This window comes from Phyllostomus discolor, chromosome 8 (genome assembly GCF_004126475.2).
Source record: "Phyllostomus discolor isolate MPI-MPIP mPhyDis1 chromosome 8, mPhyDis1.pri.v3, whole genome shotgun sequence".
Classification (NCBI taxonomy): Eukaryota; Metazoa; Chordata; class Mammalia; order Chiroptera; family Phyllostomidae; genus Phyllostomus; species Phyllostomus discolor.
Window position 1 is genome coordinate 101,934,210 of NC_040910.2, and position 21,318 is coordinate 101,955,527.

Consider the following 21,318-nt stretch of genomic DNA (forward strand, 5'->3'; position numbering starts at 1 on the left):
TCTAGTGGAAAAGACAAATAAATGCAACAGCAAGAGGTTTACACGTTCAGAGTGATGAAGAGAGCCCTGGCTGGTGTGGCTCAGTGGATTGAGTGCTGGCCTGTGAACCAAAGAGTCACCAGTTCAGTTCCTAGTCAGGGCACATGCTTGGGTTAAGGGCCAGGTCCCCAGTAGGGGCTGTGTGAGAGGCAACCACACATTGATGTTTCTCTCCCTCTCTTTCTCCTTCCCTTCCCTTCTGTCTAAAAAAAATAAAAACAAAAAATAAAAGAGGTGATGAGAAAGCATTTAATTTTACTTGGAGAGATTAGAGTAGATGTTTGCAGAGATGAAGGTAAGGCAGTCTGGGTCATGCAAAGGTGCTGCAGTGAAAAAACGGCTTGTTCCGCAGGAATGAAACAAAGTATTGCATTAATTAAGGTAATACTGCAGTATACTAATGTTCTGAACTGATTAAGCTGGTCGCTGGTTGTGGGGACAAGAGAAATAGACCATTTTGGGATATGTATCTGAGGTAAAATTGACAAGACCTGGTGATTGACTAAATCTAGGCGGGGAAGTGGAGGTGTGGGGGTAGTGACGAAGCTTGGGAAGTTAAGGATAGCTCCAAGGTTTCTAGTTTGAGTACTTGGATGAAGGGCAGGATTACTGGAAAACAGGGTGTTCCAAGGGGCGGGAGGAAAATGGGTTTTCATTTTCATTGTATAGCCACGAAACAGCTCGTAGTAGGAAGTTAGTTTGTGGTACGGAAGAAATACGCTTGCACATGGTAACTGATGCCGTGGGGATTTAAGCAGTGGGGGGTGATTCGTAGTGATTTGAATTGGTAGAAGGCAGGAGTAAAAGTAGAGAGGGGCCAGTACTCCTCTATTTTCAGTAGATCCTTGTTTAAATTTTTAGGTCCTTTTTTATTTGCTTTTACTTGATAGAAAGAAATCTTTTGAAGTAAGTGATTCAAATAACTCTTATTTATGGTTGTTGTCCTAAAATTCACATGAGAACTGTCTTGTTATTTTGATTATGGTGGTAATTGAATGTGCATTTTGTTAAAATTCACAGATCGTACTGTAATTTTATATAACAGGTAAATTTTACTGTATATAAAAATTCTTTTAAATATGCATTGAGAGTTTATCCCAGAGTTCTGTGGGTGCTTTTCTCCTGTATTCTTTTAACAGTATCTGATTAGAACTTTTTATGATGCCAAAACCTCATTTTAACAAATTCCTCTAAACTTTGTCACCAGTTCTTTGACCAAGCTCACAAATAAGAAAATGGGTAGACTTAAATTTATCTATTCTTTTCCTACTCAGTTATCACTGTTTGAAGACAGGGAGGCAACCAGAGGAGCTGAAGAATCTACAAATCGGATAGTGAGCACTGTATTGATTCCAGCCTTTTTTCCCCCAGTAAATTGTGAGTGATTGCACTATATATATCTACAATATTTTTAAAGTTTCTTTTTTAAATAAGCTTTCATCTTTAATTATGATAGGAATTAAAATAAACATCATAATTTCATTCTAGAATAATGAAAATAACAATATTGTCTTTATTGCCAACTATAATGTAATTTTAAATTAGCTAAATTAACATCAGTTATGAAAGTCAAAGTTTATAGACATGCAATGTTTATAGAAGTGATTGGGTTAATTATAAACTATGTGGAAGTCTCGAGGACATTAGACATTAGTTTTTGGTAATTTTTGTGCAGCAGTAGACTGAGACACCTCCATTCCTCCACTGCACTGTGCTTTGACTGCTGGGCCTTGTAGAGTACATGCTCATTAAAAACCCACACAATGAAAAAAACCCCAGACTACTTATTTTTGGAGGTTATTTGCATTATGTGATTTGATTGGGTAAACTTTTGTGGCAAGTAGGGGAAGTAACCAATAAATATGCACTTTGGTTACCAGACTGTCTATAGCCAATCATGAACCATTATTTTCTTTTATGTCATAGTAGCTTGCCATGTAACAGGAACCCAACCAGATATTGCTTTACTTTGTTTTTTACTTAAGTACCAGCTCAGTGTTAAATTGGATGTCTTTAGATTTAACTTTTGGATTAATTTCAAGTAGTTATTTTCTCTTCTTCATCCATTACCGCTTAATATCAATCTCAAGTCCAAGAAACATATTCTTGTGTGTCTTGGAAACAGTGGATTGTATTGAAGGATGTAATTATTTCATTTTGGTCTGAGGCCTGCTCTTTGATTATGTGATTGGAATATTTGTTTTCCTTTGCTTTATAATTTTTATTTGAAAACTCTTAACCTAAAATATTTATCTACGAATCTGTGGAATTCAGCCTGGTAGTTGGGACATTGAATTCCCTTCAGTAGAATTTGCCAGCACCCAGAAGACTTTTTCTTCAGCTGCAGCTAATCTTAAAGGGCCTATCCAAATCATATACTTACAGGTAAGGGATTCTTTATTAGTATTAGAATTTGGGGACCTCCCACATGATGTTTTGGATAATATCATAGGCAGGACACTTTCCAAGTAACCCTTTTATTTCACTATGTGGCCCATTTAGTTCAGTTCTCCCTCCCTTTCCCAGTTGATGTTTTGTTGGGTGCCTGGAACTATGTGCTCTGAGTCCAGTGTCTGGCATTGGCACCGATCATTTGTGATGTAGTTGGAACGAGGGTTGAGCAGACCGCCTCATTTTAAAAGAGATGCTTCTGGCCCTCAGTCTAGGACTTCCTGCTCTTGGTTAGTTCATGTGTAGGTGTGTATAAGGCTCACCTTGATTCTGAGCGCTTCCCATTAATCCTGAAATTGCTTTTTTTGGTGGCGGGGGGTGGGGGGGGAAGATCTCTGATAATAGAAGAAACCAGGGGCAATTTTCTTAAGAGAATTAATGTTGGTTATGGTTGATTTTACTTGGGCCAGGAGAAGAAAAGAATGTGTTGGAATAATCTCACATTGAGTGTTCCTAGATTGTATTTTCCTACTTAAAAATTAGAGGGTGCTTCTGCTGGAAACAAACATATTGTATTAGATATAGTGCATTTCCCTAATTATAAATTTAAAAAATATTTTTCACATTTCAGTGTAAGACCAAAGTATAATGTTTTCTGCCCCTACCCTCAATTTGATAGCATTCTATAACTGAAGATAGAATAAATACTTACACAGTTGACCACTTGAACAATGTGGGGGTTGGGGTACCAGTTCCCATGCAGTTGAAAATCCATGTATAACTTTTGACTTCCCCAAAACTTAACTACAGTCCCTCAGTATCTGTGGGGGATTGGTTTCAGGACCCACTGTGGGCAGAAACCAGAATCTTATGACACCCAGGTTCCGCATACACAATGGTGTAAGTTCATAGACTTGGCCCTCTGCATCCCCAGAATCTGCATATGGGAAATCTGAGGATGCAGAGGGCCGACTGTGTATTTTTTGAAAATATACTCTGCTTATAAGTATATATTTCTGCTTATAAGTGGACCCATGCAGTTCAAAGTTCAGTTATAATAGCAAATTATAGGACAGTAAAATGAGAACTTTTGTCTATATTTATTTTGATTTTAGAAATTTATGTGCTCCCCCATACATGCATGTGCACTTATTTCTAAAGTTGCCTGATATTCACATTGTTCTTTGCAAATACTTCCTATTAAATAAAGATGATAATTTTCAAAGTGGATAGTGTGAATAACTTAAAGTTATTTATTATCTACTGCATGCTAGGCATTAATCCAATTATTTAGTAAACATCACTTTTAAAATACAGCAAGAGTTGCTTCCTATGTGCTTTATTAAACACTTTAAAAAATTTTTTATTAGTATTTATGCCAAATATACTCCCTGGTCATAAGTCTTTGTGTTTTCAGTATTTCTTCCAGGATATCTTGTTCTTCTGCACAAACTCTGTTTCTGGTCTAAGAACAGTCGACTCTTTTTCAGTAAGGGTCATTGCAGTGTGGTAGGTCTGAGGGCTCGTGTGTGTGTTAATCTGCCCTGAGCACTGTCGGCTCTGGGCCCCATTTTAGGAGTTTTGTTCACCTGGATGTGCTCGATGACCGGAGAATCAACATCTGCACCCTTAAGTTCAGCATGACCTTCTGCATTTTTAGGCACGTGCAGCAAAAACTCAGAACTCTTTTTGGGCCACCACCTCTGTGTCCAGCCCCACTGTTTGGCCTGGGCACACCTGCCAACTCCACCATTGTAAGGACAGAATGGCACACCTTGCTTCTGTAAAGTGACATCCTTCGGATGCTTGGTGGCTTCTTGATGGTGCATACATCGCACCATCCAGCATGCCGACATGCATACCTTGATGGCCTGGGCAGCTTCACTGGTGTTCTTAAAGTGAACATGAAGAGTTGAACTTCGTGATTTGTGTGATTTTATGGTGTTTTCTGGGTCAAGTGAATAGCAGACCATTCTTCGAGTTCACCTCTGGCTGCAGCTATTACTACTTTTATTACCTCTGGAATAATGCACTATTCCAATTAATTTTGGGGTAAAAAGCTGAATTAATAGGGATCCTTTACCAGTGGTAAAGATAAGGAACTAAATTGACTTTTTACTGTGGATAACCATCTCTGGATAAAAGTGGCCAGACTGTATATAGAGGAATTCAGTCATACATGTTATTAAATCCGTACACTGATCTCAGACAGAACTGGACCTCATTGTAATTAATAGAATCTGCAATACAGGTTTGCTCACTTGCTCTCCTTGTATTTCCTCTCCATGCCCCACAAATTTATTTTCTATCAGCATCTTTTACAAACATCTGAAGGAAACAACAACACTTAAATCTTGTAAACAAACAAGTACCACATATCATTTCTGGTAAATTTTTGGCTGGAGTTTTTCCACTTAATTCATAAAAGATATTTCTGGCCTTTTCTCTAGGGGGAGATGGTCTAAATCTCACTGGTCTTCTGCCTAAAGGTTTGTTTCCATCTCTCTGTCTCTGACCACCCTGGATGAGTATCAAGAGGATAGACGCTCAGAAATATGGGGAATCAGGCAATTGTGTGGGAAGTATGTATTATTGATACAACATTTGATAGGGCAGTTTAGCAATATCTGTCAAAATAAACAGTGCCCTGCTCCTTGGGCTTGGCTGCACTATTGTTCAGATATACCTATTTGCTACGTTGTTTGCAGTAGCAAAATCCTGACAGCCACACACACATCGGTGGACAGAATTCTTTGCAGCCGTTAGAAAGAGTAAGGTATGTGTGTGCCTGCAAGAGAATATCAGAGAGGATGTGTGTGTGCTTGCTGATACATGCTCCTCTTTTGGTTTTCTGTGTTTTTTGTTTGTTTCTAAAGAAAAAAAGAAAACTGGTTATCTTTAGGCTTTGAAAGAGGGATTTGGGTGCCTATAACTTTTGAATTATTCTGTATGTGTACTGCTTTTCATTTTCAAAAAGCATATGAAGAGAGGCAGATTTCCAAAGGAGCATAGAACTTTAGCTTTGAAAGGGACCTTAGAGATTCTTGGACAGTTGCTCTCAATTTAAAAATGAGAAAATTTAGATTTCCAAAAGTATTTGCAAAGCTTGCACTAGAAGTCACGTCCTGAAAAGGCAAAAGCTTATAAATATATTGACTTGTATTCTTATTCTAAAAGTTTATTTAAATGATTTTTTTTCTTGTTGTGAAAAATTGATTTTGGAAGACCAAATAAAATGTTAACCTTTCTAAGACAGACAGTTTTTTTTAAACTTTAAATTCTTTTTTGTAAAGATTTTATTTTATTTTTAGAGAGGAGGAGGGAAGGAAAAAGAGAGGAAGAGAAACATTATTTTATTTTAAAGAGTGGTGTGTGGCTGCCTCTCCCTCACCCTAGGACCTGGTGTGTGTCCTGACTGGGAGTTGAACCAGCAGCCCTTTGGTTCACAGCCCGGTACTCAATCCACTGAGCCATACCAGCCAGGGCTAAATTCTTTTCTTTCAATTGTATTTTATTGATTTTGCTATTACAGTTGTCCTGATTTTTCCCCCTTTGTCCCCCCTCCACCCAGCACCCCCCACTCCCTCAGACAATCCCCCCACCATTGTTCATGTCCATGGGTCATGCGTGTAAGTTCCTTGGCTGCTCCATTTCCTCTACTGTACTTCACATCCCCATGGCTGTTCTCTGGCTACCCATTTGTACTTCTTAATCCCCTCACCTCTTCACCCTTTCCCCCATAACCCCCTTCCATCTAGCAACCATCAAAATGCTCTCTGTATCCATGATTCTGTCTCTGTTCTTGTTTAGTTTGATTTTTAGATTCAATTACTGATAGATATGTATTTATTGCCACTTATAGTTCATAGTTTTGATCTTTTTCTTAAGTAAGGCCCTTTAATATTTCATATAACAATGGTTTGGTGATGAAGAACTCCTTTAGTGTTTTTCTTGTCTGGGAAACTCTTTATCTGCCCTTAGATTCTAAATGATGACTTTGCTGGGTAGAGCAACCTTGGCTGTAGGTCCCTGTTCTTCATGACTGAATATTTCTAGCCTGCAAAGTTTCTTTTGAGAAATTAGCTCAACAATCTTATGGGAACTCCCCTATAGGTAACTAACTTCTTTTCTCTTTCTGCTTTAAAGATTCTCTCTTTCTTTCTAACCTTTGGCATTTTAATTATGATGTGTCTTGGAGTGGGCCTCTTTGCATCCATCTTGTATGGGACTCTCTGTGCTTCCTGGACTTGCAGGTCTATCTCCTGCAAAATAGGGACATTTTCTTTCATTATTGTTTCAAATAGATTTCTAATGGTGTTGAGGTCCCCACTGAGTTCTTTGAGCATCCTTATAACCAGTGTTTTGAACTCTATCTAATACATTGCTTATCTCCATTTCATTTAGTTGTTTTTCTAGAGTTTTGATCTGTTCTTTCATTTGGGCCATGCTTCTTTGTCTCCTCATTTTGGCAGCTTCCCTGTGTTTGTTTTTATGTATTAGGTAGAGCTGCTTTGACTCGGTGTCTTGGTAGTGTGGCCTAATGTAGTAGGTGCCCTATAGGGTCCAGTGGCACAGCCTCCCCTATCTCCCAAGCTGTGTACTCAAGCTGTGCCCTTTGTGTGAGCTGAATACACCCTCCTCTTATAGTTGAGCCTTGATTGCTGTTGTCAGGTCAATGGGAGGGATGTACCTGGGGTCATTCAGCTGCTAGGACTGGCTGTGACCACTTCATTACCACCCTCTGCCCTCTGTGGAGGATCAGCAGTTTGGGGGCAGGATGGTGGTGCTCTGATGTGGTCCATAGCTGTCCACTGGGTGCACAGGCTCTGAGGTTTCCTGGGTGGTGCAGAGCAAGGTCAGCCCCCACCTGTGGTTTTCCCAGGGCCATTCTGCCTGGGCTGTAAAGCAGTCAGAGATGGCTGCTACCTGTGATGGGCTTGGAGATTCCCAGGTGAAGCCAAGCTGTGAATCTAGGGTGGCTGCTGCTAGTGCTGGGCCTGGGGCTCACTGAGGCCAGCTGCTGTTTGAGAGCATTTAGGAAGTTGTGAAGCATGAGCTAAGACCAGCTTTTCATGTGGAAAAGCAGCTTGGGTGGGCCCATAAGTTGGGTGGGGTGGAGTTACAGGGGATCTCCTGGGCTAGGCAAACAGTGTTAGCCAGGTTGATGGAGTCTCAGATATGGCACCAGCTTGTTGGCTTTGTCAGGGGAGGGTTCAGAAAAGGCACAATGGCTTTTGCTCGCTTTGATGCTAGACACTTCAGTTTCTGCCTGTATGCCACTGGTGCCTTTCATGCTGCTACCCTGTTGCTGGAGCTCAGAGGGAGTGAGTCTGAGTAGGAGAGTCTATGTGTGGGCTCTTTAAGAGGAACTGCTTGGGACTCCAGAAGTTTCTTCCCTGACCCAATCCCTGCTCATTTTTGCAGCCAGAAGTTGTAGGGACTTAGCTTCCTGGTACTGGAACCCTGGGCTGGGTGGCCTGGTGTGAGGCTGGGACTCCTTGCTCCCGAGGTATCCCTCCCAAAGTTTATCCACCACAGGTGGATGTGGGACCAGCCCATTCCTCATCTGTACCCCTCCTACCAGTCTGGGTGGATGTGGTTTCTTTAATTCCATAGTTGTCAGACTTCCATTCAACTTGATTTCTGAAGGTTCTGATTAATGTTTGTTTTAGATTTTAGTTGTAATTTTTATGAGGTTGTGAGAGGAAGCGAGCCATGTGTGCCTACATGGCCATCTTGACTAGAAGGAAGTCAGTCAACTTACAGTTCTTGAAGTCCTTACCTCTGGCAGTAAAGATAAAGTGGTAACTCTTACCCACATTTTGTAACTCTGGAGGCTCATTCCTCTAAAAATAAATTTATTTTTGAGTTCTATAGGTATTTAATATTTGAAGTAAATTTGTGTCTAGAGTCCAAAGCTTCCCTTTTTTAATTTGAATACCTGACTGCTCTGATTTATAAAATTGATTTTACTGAGTTTTTATTCGTCTAATATCCAGAAGTGAATAGCTGGAGAAATAATTTTTGTGACTTTTAACTGGCTTGCTACTTAAAAGCAAAGTATACTGTAAAAGATGGTAATAAAAATTTTTTTAAACTATTTTTTAAAGATTTTCTTTATTTTTACTTTTAGAGAGAGGAGAAGGGAGGGAGAAAGAGAGGGAGAGAAACATCAGGCTGTGGTTGCCTCTCACACACCCCCTACTGGGGACCTGGCCAGCATCTCAGGCAGGTAGCCTGACTGGGAATTGAACTGGTACCCTTTGCTTTGCAGTCTGGAGCTCAATCCACTGAGCCACACCAGCCAGGGAGGTAGTAAAATTTTTAAAGGAGAAAAATTTATATGTTGAGAATTTCTGTTTGTGAATATATGAACAGTTTTTCTTTTAGCTCTTAGTTGAGTCTTTTCCTGGTTCTTTAAGGCCAGAAACATTTTTTCTTTATTTAAACCAAGCCATTGCAAAGTGATTCTGAAGAAATTGGCAGTGGTCAGGCTGGTAGTTCAACATGGGACTAGCATCTAAATTGCATTCATTGAATATTTTTTATGGTTGATTGACTTTAGGATTCAAACAATAAAAACATTAATGTAAAGATTAGTTGTTGGACTTAGGATAAAAATCAATCTTTGCTTGTGATTCTGCTACATTTATAGGTGGGGAGTGTTACTCTTCCATAATTTAAATCATCCATAGGCCTCTCTCAAAATAGGTACTCTATTTGATAATAATTTGGCTAGGCTGATAAGATGAATCTTTGCTTTTCAAAGGAAAGAATTTTCAGGAAATAGAGTGAAGCCTTTTCACATCTTGAGGATCAGTATCAAATCATAGTTGTGCAGTTTTAATCAGTAAAGCTTTGGTTGAATTGAAAGGAGAAAAGGTTAGAGAAGGCCAAGAACAAATAGAGTTGCAAATTTGTCTTTGTAACTCTACACGCATAGGGAGGAACCCAGTGTGTGTGACCACTGTAATTCTGTCGTGAATGTGCCGTGGAGTTGTCCTACTCTGAACAGTCATGCTAGGTAAGACTTTAACGCTAGGTTGGAGGATGTCAGTGTTTGAGGTGTTTTCTGCATCCTTTCTGATAACGGAGAGAAGAATTTGGTCCATTTGGACTATACATAATGGGTAACTGTGCCTCATCAAGTTCTTTTTGTACTTCAGATAATTTTGAACTCAGTGTCCTTAATTACAGTTTGATTGTTTTTCACCAATGCATTATTTTTCATTTATCCACGTTGAAATTCTGGAAAAATCCTGCTTTTTTCAACATAATTATATGAAGATGGTAAAATAGCTTGGGTTTTGGTCTCAGCTCTGGGCCTGGCCTTCTCTGTGTACCGTATCACATTGGGCCAGCCGCTGAGCCGCTTTGGGGTTCTGGTCCCTGACATGTAAAACAAAATAATTTAACTGGATGCTCACTAAGTCCTTTTACATCTCTAGATTTATGTTACTAATGTCTTTATTCACCAGAGGCGCGTGAAGCACCTTCTGCGCGCCAGACACAGTGCAGGACACTCTGGGCGTGGGTCCCTATCCTCAAAGAGTAGCCAGTCTGTAGGAGGGAATTCTCTGCACTTTACTCAGGTCACTGCAGTCTTTTCCTCCTGAAGGATTAAGCAGCATTAGCAAGTCTTCTTGATCCTTATTATCATTTTATAAGGCATTTGTTAAAACTGTTGGTATTATTTACATCTCCAAAAATACTCTTTATTTCTATGTTTATTTTTCTATTTGTAAGCCAGTTTCCGGTCACAGAAAACAGATTCCAGATCTCTAGTCTCATTATTATTAGTTGAAGTTTTCCTTAATTGATAGAAAATAAATTATGTGCTGTACAGTAAGGTTAGTGGTCAGAAAAACTAGTGATTTCTTTAAGGCAAATACAAAATAATGACAGAGTCTAGAAGCTTGATATTATACTTTTTAAAAAGAGAAGCATAGCCCTGGCTGGTGTAGCTCAGTGGATTGAGTGCGGGCTGGGAACCAAAGTGTCCCAGGTTCGATTCCCAGCCAGGGTACATTCCTGGGTTGCAGGCCATAACCCCCAGCAACTGCACATTCATGTCTCTCTCTCTCTCTCTCTCTCTCCCCCCCTCCCCATCCCTTCCCTCCCTAAAAATAAATAAATAAAATCTTTAAAAAAAAGAGAGAGAGAAGCATAAAATGGATATAATAGGAAACATTTGAAAGATTAACAATGGCTTTGGTTAAAAATGTATACCTGGAAAACAAAAGGAAAATTTAGGAGAGTTTCTTTTGGATGCCAAAAAGAAGAAAGATCAGGGTGCTACTTTTGACTTTGAACAGGCATTGTATTTGCAGAGCCCTCCACTGTCCAGGTTCCGGTTTTCAGCTTTGCAGGACCAGAATGTCAGTATTAAAAGTGGACTCCGAAGAGATGATCAGGTTGTAGACTGTGGACAGTGTAGAGGATTAATTCATGTACAAATGCTATAGTCAGAGAAGGCCTTTTTAAAAGATAAACACTGATGGGTTGCCTCTTGCATGCCTCCAGCTGGGGACCTGGTCCACAACCCAGGCATGTGCCCTGACTAGGAATTGAACCAGCAACCTTTTGGTTCACAGGCTGGTGCTCAGTCCACTGTGCCACACCAGCCAGGACTGATTTATTTTTTAAAAGTTCATTGTGGCTGCTATGTGGAGACTAGATTGTGCTATAGAGTAAGCTGGGAGATAATTAGAAACCAGTTAACACTGGTTTAGGTAAGAGAAAGTTGCACAGAAATGGATAAAATTAAAATAGGTAAATGGAGAGTATGTTAGGAAGCAGGACTGCTGACAGGACTTCCTGATAGATCAGATAGAAGATAGGTTTTGGGTTGAGCAACTGGGTAGAAGATAGTTTCATTTGATGTTTTAGTCATGTTAGAGATCTCAAATTGAGTATAGTTAAGTAATGATAGAAACTTTATTTTCAAATTCTGTAATCTTATGGCAAAAGGGAGATAGAGATCTCCAGAGAAAAAGACGCTGTTCTTCAGAAACTCAGACTAGAAGGTTGCTCTGGCATGTTAGAACAGTAGACATTTTGGTTTTCAAATGAATGGTGATTAGCTACTAAAGCATGGAGAGTCATTCTAAAAGTATTAGGGCATACGATTTGTTCCCAGGGTCCAGTCTTGCACGTAGATAGGCATGAGCCTATCAACAGTTGGCCCAAATTTCCACTAATAATGGTGCTCAGCCCCTGACCAGTGTGGCTTGTTCAGTTGGGCAAGGGGTCGCCAGTTCCATTCCCAGTCAGGGCGCACAGGGTTGCAGGTTTGGTCCCCGGCTGGGGTGCGTCCAAGAGGCAACCGATTAGTGTTTCTCACATCCATGTCTCTCTCCCTCTTCCTCCCTCCCTCCCCCTCTCTCTAAAAATACATAAGTCTTTAAAAGCAAATAACGGTGCTCAGAATTCATTAGAACAAAAGAGCGTACTTTTCAACAGAGTTGCCACTTGAAAATGAAATTGGAGTCTGAAGCCGGGGTATGTGAATGTGCCTTCCCTCAGATGTTTTTCCGGTTCCTGCAGGGTGAATAAAAGACGGTGCCTGACCTGAGAATCACCTCGTCACATGAACTATAAAGCATTGGATTAGGGAGTGAAAGACTTCAGTTCTGAACTCAAACCCCTTCATAGCTGTGTGACCATGACAGATCGTAACCTCTGAGCTTCTGTTTCCCTATTTGTAAAACACATGCCCTGCATGCCTCACAGAGCTGTTTAAAATCCCAAATAAGATCATGAATGTCAAAGTACTTGGGAGACTGAAGCACTGACTACTGCTTGTGAGAGAATGCTTATATAGCTTAAAGCAACAAAAAGGACCTTGGAAGTTTTTGTTTCTGGGTTTGTTTGTTTGTTTGTTTGTTTGGACCAAGAGGATGAGGTGGGAGGGTATGGGTTGTATCTGTACTGTGAATCTTGCGGTTATGTTTCTGCTAGGCTGTAGTATTCAACTGTACAGACATGTTCTAAATGGTCTTACTATTCTTAACCCAAGTACCCTGTGAAATAGAGGATTCCAGGTACATTTACAATACTATAAAGATGATAAAATGTACAAGCAAGTCTGGTTTTGCTCTCTCATTAGATTGTTAGAACTTTATCCTTACCCATAACGTCAAAATGAAAGGTAGCAAAATATGGCTAGTATTTTTTTTTTAGATTTTATTTATTTATTTTTAGAGAGGGAAGGGAGGGAGATAAAGAGGGAGGGAGGGAGAGAGAAACATCAATGTGCGGTTGCTGGGGGTCATGGCCTGCAACCCAGGCATGTACCCTGACTGGGAATCAAACCTGCGACACTTTGATTCGCAGTCCGCGCTCAATCCACTGAGCTATGGCAGCCAGGGCTTGGCTAGTATTTTTTACTTTAGTTTTTTTCCCCTTTATTTGACCTTTGAGCTATGGAGTGGGATTTCGTTTGGTTTACTTGGGAGTATCCTTTCCTTAAGAAGTGAAATGTAGAAACACGGCAGAGGCTTGCCAGCAGTTGAAAGCAGCCATTGGCCCTGGCCAGGTAGCTCGGTTGGTTAGAGCATTGTCCTGGTCATCAAGGTTGCCGGTTTGATCCCCAGTTAGGGCACCTACAGGGAGCAAGTAGTGAACGCCTAAGTAAGTGGAACAACAAAGCAATGTTTCTCTCTAAAAATTAACTAAAAAATAAATTAAAATGGAAGGGGAAAAACAGGCTGAGGATGGAGAAGGTAACAGAAGGAAGAAAAACATATTTGAAAGAGGAGAAAAAGCTTAAAGCATTTCAGAAACTTAAAGCATTCAAGTTTTCTTTTAAAAAATCTGTCTTTGAGTATATAGGTATTAAAATTTGAGGTGGCTCAAGAAGGATTGGTCTGTAGAGAGGAAAATGAGTAACGCTGGGGAAAGGTGAAGGACGAGGCCACAGGAGGTTAGAGGGTAGAACAGAACAGAGGTCTAAGGAGGTCAGAAGGTCAGAAAGGAGAGAGAAGGTGCTCCGAGGGGACATGGTTCCCAGTGAGGGTTGATGGTCTCTCTGAAGATATGCTGGATTACTATGACTATTGTTTTTATTTAAAGTGTACTTTTTTACTGAAATATATGGAATCGGTCTGTTTCCTCCCTCCCTCTTCAAGTAACCCCCGTGCTATGTAATTTCCACCAACTAGGAAAAATATTTTACCAACAAAAGTTGGACTTCTCATTATTGAGAAGATAGGGACTGAATTCACTGGCTTTTTAAGTTTTTTTAAAGATTTTATTTATTTTTAGAGGGGGAGGGAGGGAGAAAGAGAGGGAGAGAAGTTTCACACATCAGTGTGTGGTTGCCTCTTGCACGCCCCCTGCCCAGGGACCTGGCCCGCAACCCAGATGTGTGCCCTGACCTGGAATCGAACTGGCAACCCTTTGGCTCACAGGCTGGCACTCACTTCACTGAGCCACTCCATCCAGGGCTTCCCTGGCTTTTTTTGGTTGGATTTCGGTTATAGTATTGTTTATTGAAAATATTGCTATGATGTCGATTTTTAAAGCTTTTCTAATTTACTTTTCCCTCTGAATTCATTGTTTTTTGAAAGTTTTTTCAAAAAGCCAAACAATTAGAGAGATTGTGACAAACACCTTCGACTAAAGTCCTCTTTATTTACTTTCTCAGCTCTTTTCCCACCCTCACTCACCAGAGGCAACCATTACCATAGGTTTAGTGTGCATTCTTCCAGTGCGCTCACTGTGTGTGAAACACAAAAATGTGTGTAAGATATACATATAAATAAATTCTGTGGAAGTCTTTTTTTTTTCCATTTATTCTTGTTTTTCAACATCTGTTCCTCTGGATACGTATAGATCTAGGTCCCTCATTTTAGGTATTTTATTTTTATTTCACCGTATGACTGTTTCACAGTTTTTCCAAACCATTTGATGGATATATACGTTGTTTTCTTTTCTTCTTTTTTTTTTTTCCATTAAAGACAAAACCCTCATACATATCCCTTATGGTTTTCTCCTCTTCTTCATTCTCTTCTTAACTTTTTGTTGCTTTGGTGGTTTGTTTCTATTCTCAGTACCTTTTTTTTTTTTTTTAAGGTTTTGTTTATTCATTTCTAGAGAGGAGAAGAGAGGGAGAGAAACATCGATCTGCTGCCCCTCCCATGTCTCCAGCTGGGGACCTGGCCTGCAGCCCAGGCATGTGCCCTCAGTGGGAATCAAACCGGTGACCTTTCAGTTTGCAGGCGGGCATTCAACCCCACAGAGACACACTAGCCAGTGTCTAAGTATCTTCTATTTGAATGTTTCCCCTTGGTCTACCACTTTGAGGAGAGGGAGGGGTCATTTAAGGAAGAGGAAGGGATATGGAAAATCTTCCATAACTTGGAATGACAATCTTTTTCTAAGGCCAGAGGCCCTGAAAATTTCTTTTCCTGTGGATTCTTTCTGGAATTTGATAAATTTGGCAACTTTTGCATGTTAGTATTTTGTGATTTTATTGTCTCACATCCAATAGCTATTTTTCATAAATGTCAATAACTACTCATCTTTCCCCCTTCTAAGTTTCTTTTACTACTTTTAAACTCCTGCCCACTAAATGCAGGCCTGTTTAGTGATCTCCAGTCCAGTGCATACAATTCTTATGTTACCTTGTAAGTTCAGCGTGATCCAGATACAGCTGATATTTATGAAAGAGTTTCTTGGAGTATTCTTAGTCAAATTAAGCATTTAAAAAATATAAGCCTTCACCTTAAATTGGAACTGTTGGAGGAAATTTTGCTCAGGGACCATCTGTTTTAATGATCAGTGGTTTTCAGTTACAACTTTTTTCTGGAATCTTTAAATCCACTATACTTTTATTAATTATTGTGAGGTTGAGTATATTTTTAATTTTTATTTCATATTTTTCTCTTTAAATGTGGATCCTATTCTGAGCGTTGAGCACTTGGAATGCTGAAGTGTTACAAATGAAAACTGTTACTCTTTAATAATAAGGCTGCCTGCTGTGAGTATTTGAGTAGGAATTCTTTAACTAGTTTGGGCAGCTACCTCATGTATGAATATATATTCACCTGTCTTAAGAATTTGAGAAGAATTTATATGCTACATATTTTTAAAAACAATAAAACTTAAAATGGAAACCTTAGTAATAAATAACTGTAGAATATCAGATGGCTGTGTATTTTCTCTCATATTTATTAAGTTTTAGGATATGGTTCAGGTGTGATTGGAAAGTCACCTTTGGGTCTAGGTTTGCTGCGTCTTTCACTGGCGAAGCAGCTCATGAAAAGAGGAAGCCCTGCCTGCATGCGCAGCAGAGGCGCCTGTCGTGTCTCCCAGTGAGCGAGCTTTGTCCGGTGACCTGTCTTCCGTGTGCCCTTGCGGCCAGGAGGTTTGAACGGAGCGCGTTACCTGCGCTGTACCACATCAGTCCTGCGTTTTACCCTGTGGAGAAATATTCCTATTTTAAGTCTTTCTTTAGAATAAAATTATGTTCTTTATGGAATAGGAATTTTGTTTTCCCCTCTACTTGGGAAACTCTCCATACAATTTCTGTTTCTAAGTAAAAAAAAATTTTTTTCCTAACTGTAGTCCCCTTCTTGGGCTGTTTCATGTGGATACACAATAGAAGCCTTTATTGTTTCTGTGTTAGTCAAAAGATAATATTCTTAAGTTCTTAAATGAACTTCTTGAAATTATGTTTTGTTTGCAAAATTTTTAAAAAACACCTTTTTCTCTGACAATAAAAATAAAACATGCTTGCCCTGGCTGGTGTGGCTCTGTTGGAGTGTTGATGCATGGACTGAAAGGTCATGGGTTCAATTCCCATTCAGGGCACATACCTAGGTTGCAGGTTCAATCCGTGGTTGGAGTGTGAATGAGAAGGCAAGCAATTGATGTTTCTTTCTCCCATCGATGTTTCTCTCTCCCAATCTCCCAAAGCACCAAAAAAAAAATGTCCTTGGGTAAGGATTAAAAAAAAGTAAAACATGCTTATTTTTTTTTAAGATTTTATTTGTTTATTTTTAGAGAGGGAAGGGAGGGAGAGAGAGAGAGAAACATCAATGGTCGGTTGCTGGGGGCCATGGCCTGCAACCCAGGCATGTACCCTGACTGGGAATAGAACCTGTGACACTTTGGTTCGCAGCCCGCACTCAATCCACTGAGCTACGCCAGCCAGGGCTCACATGCTTATTTTTTAAAAACTTAAAAATAACAAAAAGTATAGCTTTAGCTGTATAAGAAGCAATCACTCAGCCTTCATGCTGCATCTTGTCAGGTGGTTCCCACAGCGATTACACCAGTGTTTACCTGCACCGGCCATGCAGGAGAGTTCTTGTCTCTGGGCTCGCCCGGCATTGTCATGAAAACAGGCGCTGCACATTTTTCAGGGGAGAATACAATTTAGTTTTTGTCAACTTTATATAAGTCTTACCTGTGACTCCTTAGTGTTAATAAGAACATAACCCTGAAACTTGCAAGTAAAACAAACTTTGATATTAAATTTGGCATATAGCAAGGGGAAACATGGTCTGTTCGTTTGTTTTAACTGTATGAAGTTACTGTCTAATCTTTCAAGAGAAATCCAAAAGAAAAGATTAATTCAGTCGTTTATTAAACAAGCGTTTATTTCTGGCCTTCGTGTGCCAGACACTGACAGGGTGCAGCGACAGAACAGACAAGGGTCTGCCTTCTTCCATTCCAAATACAGCTGGGTAGATGACTTGAAGTGCTGTAAGAAAAAAAGTTAGAGGAGGAGGAATACAATTGGGGTTGCAGGGTTGGGGATTGCATCTCTACGAGTGTTGGGGTAGGCTTCACAGAGCCAGTGACCATTATGGAAAGACCCAGCAGTGTTAGCGAGCGTGCCAAGAGAATGTCTCAGGGAAGAGTTATTCAGGTGGAGACAAGGGCGAGCACAAAGCCTTGAGGCAGGAACAAGCCTCTTTTGTTTGAGGAACAACAGCAGAGAGGGGCAAGGTGGCTGGAACGAGGTGAGCTCAGGAGAAGGTAATTGGAGATGGGGCCGATGAGGTAATGACGCCCAGATTGTGCAGGGCCTTTCAGCCACTGAAAGGATTTGGCTTTTACTTGGAGTGAGATGGGAAGTCATACAAAGAAGTACTTGTATCCTGGCTTTGCTTTCTCAGAAGCTTTTGCTTATCTCTTATAATAATTTGGGTATTAAGTAGTGGCTCCAGGTGAGTACATATATGTAGATTTAAACATTTGTGTCAGTATTGAAAATTTTCCTGAAATGCAGATCTTATATATTGCATATAAATTCAAAGAAAGAGGGTATAGTAAGAAAGACTATCTGTAGGTATTCTTCCTAGTGGCCCTGCTCTGTTACTGAGTTCTTATCCTAAATTGTCTTGCAGGGGGAGAATCAAGGGTGTATTCTGTGTAAGACATTTATTTGCCCTTGGACATTGGAAGAAATAAATAGATATTATTTATAGTAAATATTAAATATATTCAGTAAAAATATAAATGAAATTTATACACACACAAAAAAGTTGACCCTTAAACAGTTCGGGTTTAGGGATGCCGACCCCCCCCCCCCCCCCCGCCATGCCATTGAAAATCTGTATGTAACTTTGACTTCCCCCAAATTGAACTACTAATAGCCTACTGATGACCGGAAGCCTTACTGATTAGTCCGTGAACACATGTTTTGTATGTTATGTATATTATGTACTGTATTCTTACAGTAAACTAAGCTAGAGAAAAGAAAATGTTACTAAGAAAATCAGGAGAAAAAGTACACTTACAGTGTTTATTGGAAAAAAGTCTGTGTATACGTGGACCCATGCAGTTCAGAACTGTGTTGTGCAAAGGTCAACTATATATACACACCCTGTTGGATTATTTTAACATCTGTTGAACATTTTCATTATGAAATATAACAAAGATACACAGTGTAACTGCATAAAGGTTAATTATAAAAAACAAGTACCTATATAACTACCAGTAAGTCCTAGAAATAATATATCATTGCCGGCACCCAAAAGAAGCTTGCTGTGTGCCCCTTCTAGCTTATAACCCATACTTTTTTGCACAGGGTATGACTAGTCCGACATTTATGATAATTATTTCCTTCCTTTGTGATTTCGCCATTGAGGTTTTTTTGCACACCAGTACAGTTTAATTTTGCCTGCTTTTGAACTTGATAGAAATGGAATAATACTGTAAGTGCTCTGTTGTGTCGTCTTTCAGAACCCAACAGTGTGTTTGTAACTTTCATCCATGTCACTGTGTAGACCTGTAGTTTAGTTTTATTGCCCCACAGCATCTATTATATGATTATACTCTACCACACTTTGTATAGCCATTCTACTGTTGATGTTTTTGGCTGTTATGAACACTATTGCTTTTAACTTTTTTCCCCTTTAATGTGTGCTGACAGAAGTTTGCAGGAAGAGTTTCTCTGGGCCATCTCTGAGAGTGGAATTGCTAGATCCTTAGCTGTATTAGATAATAAACTGCTTTTCCGAAGTGGTGGTACTAATTTGTTCTGCCAGGAGTGTGAGAACGTCCTGTTCCCCTTCTGTTCTTCGTAGTCCTTACCAGTATTGTCGCTCTTTGACCTTCGCTGATCCTTTGGGCCTAAAAGTGCTTGTTCCACCAAATTAACCGAGACACCAAAACCTTAAAATATATATATAGAGAGTAAAGGACTAAAGGTATTGGTTTTGACTTTAAGAGTCAGATTCAGAGCATTTTTAGCTGTTAAAGTTCATTAATAACTTCTGCATAAGATAGTTACTTATAAAATCTTAAAGGCATGTGTCTGTCTGTCTACCCTCAGAGGGTCAGGAACCTTGTCTTTTGTGTTTTTTTTCTTTTTTTTTTTTAACTACTCTATCTCAGAGAGTGTCTTGCATAGTTGGTGTCCAGTAAATATTTCTTAGATGGACTCAGCCTGAGTCTCCCTGTCTTCTCTTAAATCTCCTGAGCACGGCTATCCTGTTTTAACACCAGTAGTTTAAGGCGGTTTTTGGTGAGGGCTCCTTCCATTCCTAGTAGTAACCAGATTTGGTTTACCAGAATAAGAGAAGCGTATTTGTACAGTGTAATAGTTAAAGATCGTGTTTACATTTTCAGGAAAGGATTCTGTTTTTAAAGAATTACCCCAGTGTATGCAGCACTTCCTTTTCCCGTGAAAGGGAACACAGCAGCAGAATTTCCTGCCCGCATGAGGCTCCTGGAAGCCTTGCGACCACTTTTATTCCTGTTTCTGTTTTGAGTCACTTTGTAGGATATGGTAGATTTTTAGGGTGGTATAGGGGTGGTGTCTAGCCGAGTTATCTCACCAGTCTTCAACAAAAACCTCAGAGTGACAGCTGTTAATTATTAAAACATAGGATGCAGCCCTGACTGATGTGGCTCAGTGGGTTGGGCGTCATCCCACAAAATGAAAAGTTGACGGTTCGATTCCTAGTCCGGGGCACACACCTGGTTGGGGGGCGTGCGAGAGAGACTGATCGTGTTTCTCTCACACATTTATGTTTCTCTCCCTCTCTTTCCCCCTCCTTTCTCCACTCTCTAAGAATAAGTAAATAAAATCTTCTTTAAAAACTATAGGTTACATTGCTTTGTTTCAATGCATCTTGTGTTGGTGTAATAGACCCACAGAGCACTTTCTTAAAAGGGTATTTTACATAAAAACTTAATAGTTATTTTTAAAATATTTTGTGAGGTAGCTGGCAAAAGTGATCACTCCTCTCTTGTTGACGTGGGGGCAAGCCACCTGTTTCATTTTTGCTACATTCATAAGCCATTTCATTAAAAGAATTAGCTTGGATTTTCTGACTTTAATTTCTAAGCATTATCTTTTTGAAAGATGACTAAAAAGTACAGCACTCAGGACTAGAGATATGCGTGGTCATTTTGACTTGTAAACCCTAGCAAATGCATCACCCGCTTTTGTAAGATTCTCCCATTTCAGGACAGCCAAAGTAAGGAGGACTCGTGTGAGATTCAGAATCTGGTTAAGTGTGATTCATCGTCTCTATTTCCAACAAAGATTTCCTGTTAGACAAGACAAATTAGTCTCCCTGCTGACTTAGTGACTTTTGACATAGTTTTATTTTAAATATAGTTTAAGATAATGAGGAAAAAAGTGGAATGAAATGCATACAAATATTTACCATGACTTAAAAAAATGCACATCTCGAGTGCAATCAACCGTTTCAGTGCAAATGATGTGTAAACTCAAAGTCATGGAAGGTAAGCATGTAAGGTGGTATTTTTAAAAAATGGGAAAAAAATAATGAGCATTACAAACTGTGAAAGAAACATTTTTATAAATGCCTTCAAAAAGAAGTTTTATTCTAAATATTCTTCCCTAGAGTAAGCTGGAGTTATTCAGACCTGTGGTGGCTGTCGTGTGCAGAAAGGATTAGGCTTTTTATACTGAAGGTGGACGGGAGAAAAGATGTTGGGGTTTAAATTTTTAACTAACGGTTGATAATACATGATTTTGAGACCTCAGAGGAAGATTATCTTTCTCCCTAGGACAGACCTTCCGGGAAATTAGGGTTGCAGTTTAGAAAAGGAGATACCTTAATCCCCCGGCAGGGTCGTCCACCCCACGGCTCTTGTGGCCCAGGATGGCTGTGAACGCAGCCCAACACAAAATCGTAAATTTACTTAAAACCTTTTATTTGCTCATCTGTTTTCATTAGTGTTTGTGTATTTAATGTGTGGTCCAGAGACGCCAAAAGGTTGGACAGCCCTGCGCAGTTCATGGGCTTCGTTTCACTCTATAAAAGGAGTTTGGTTTAGAGCAGATCGGCTTTGTGTGTGCGCATTGGGGCCCGTCTCTCTGTGGGGAACTTTAAAAGATCTTCCTTCCATTCTGGCTAGCATCATGGGTTTTTTCTTTCTTTTTTTAAACATACATAG

The 21,318-nt window shown here is 39.8% G+C and overlaps 1 protein-coding gene across 4 annotated transcripts in view; it reads left to right on the plus strand.

The window, feature by feature from the left end:
* Positions 1–21,318, plus strand: part of LOC114502520 (speckle type BTB/POZ protein) — a 76,904-nt gene that overhangs the window by 20,785 nt on the left and 34,801 nt on the right. Inside the window, exons 2-3 of one of the 4 annotated variants that reach the window (XM_036033797.1) lie at positions 1,314–1,416; positions 2,314–2,424. The exons of 1 other annotated variant lie outside the window; for it this stretch is intronic. The gene's annotated coding sequence lies outside the window, so the exon portion shown is untranslated. Of the gene's footprint in view, positions 1–1,313; positions 1,417–1,661; positions 2,425–21,318 lie in introns of those variants that run through there. 2 more of the 4 variants (XM_028519506.2, XM_028519504.2) reach the window with 2 other exon arrangements.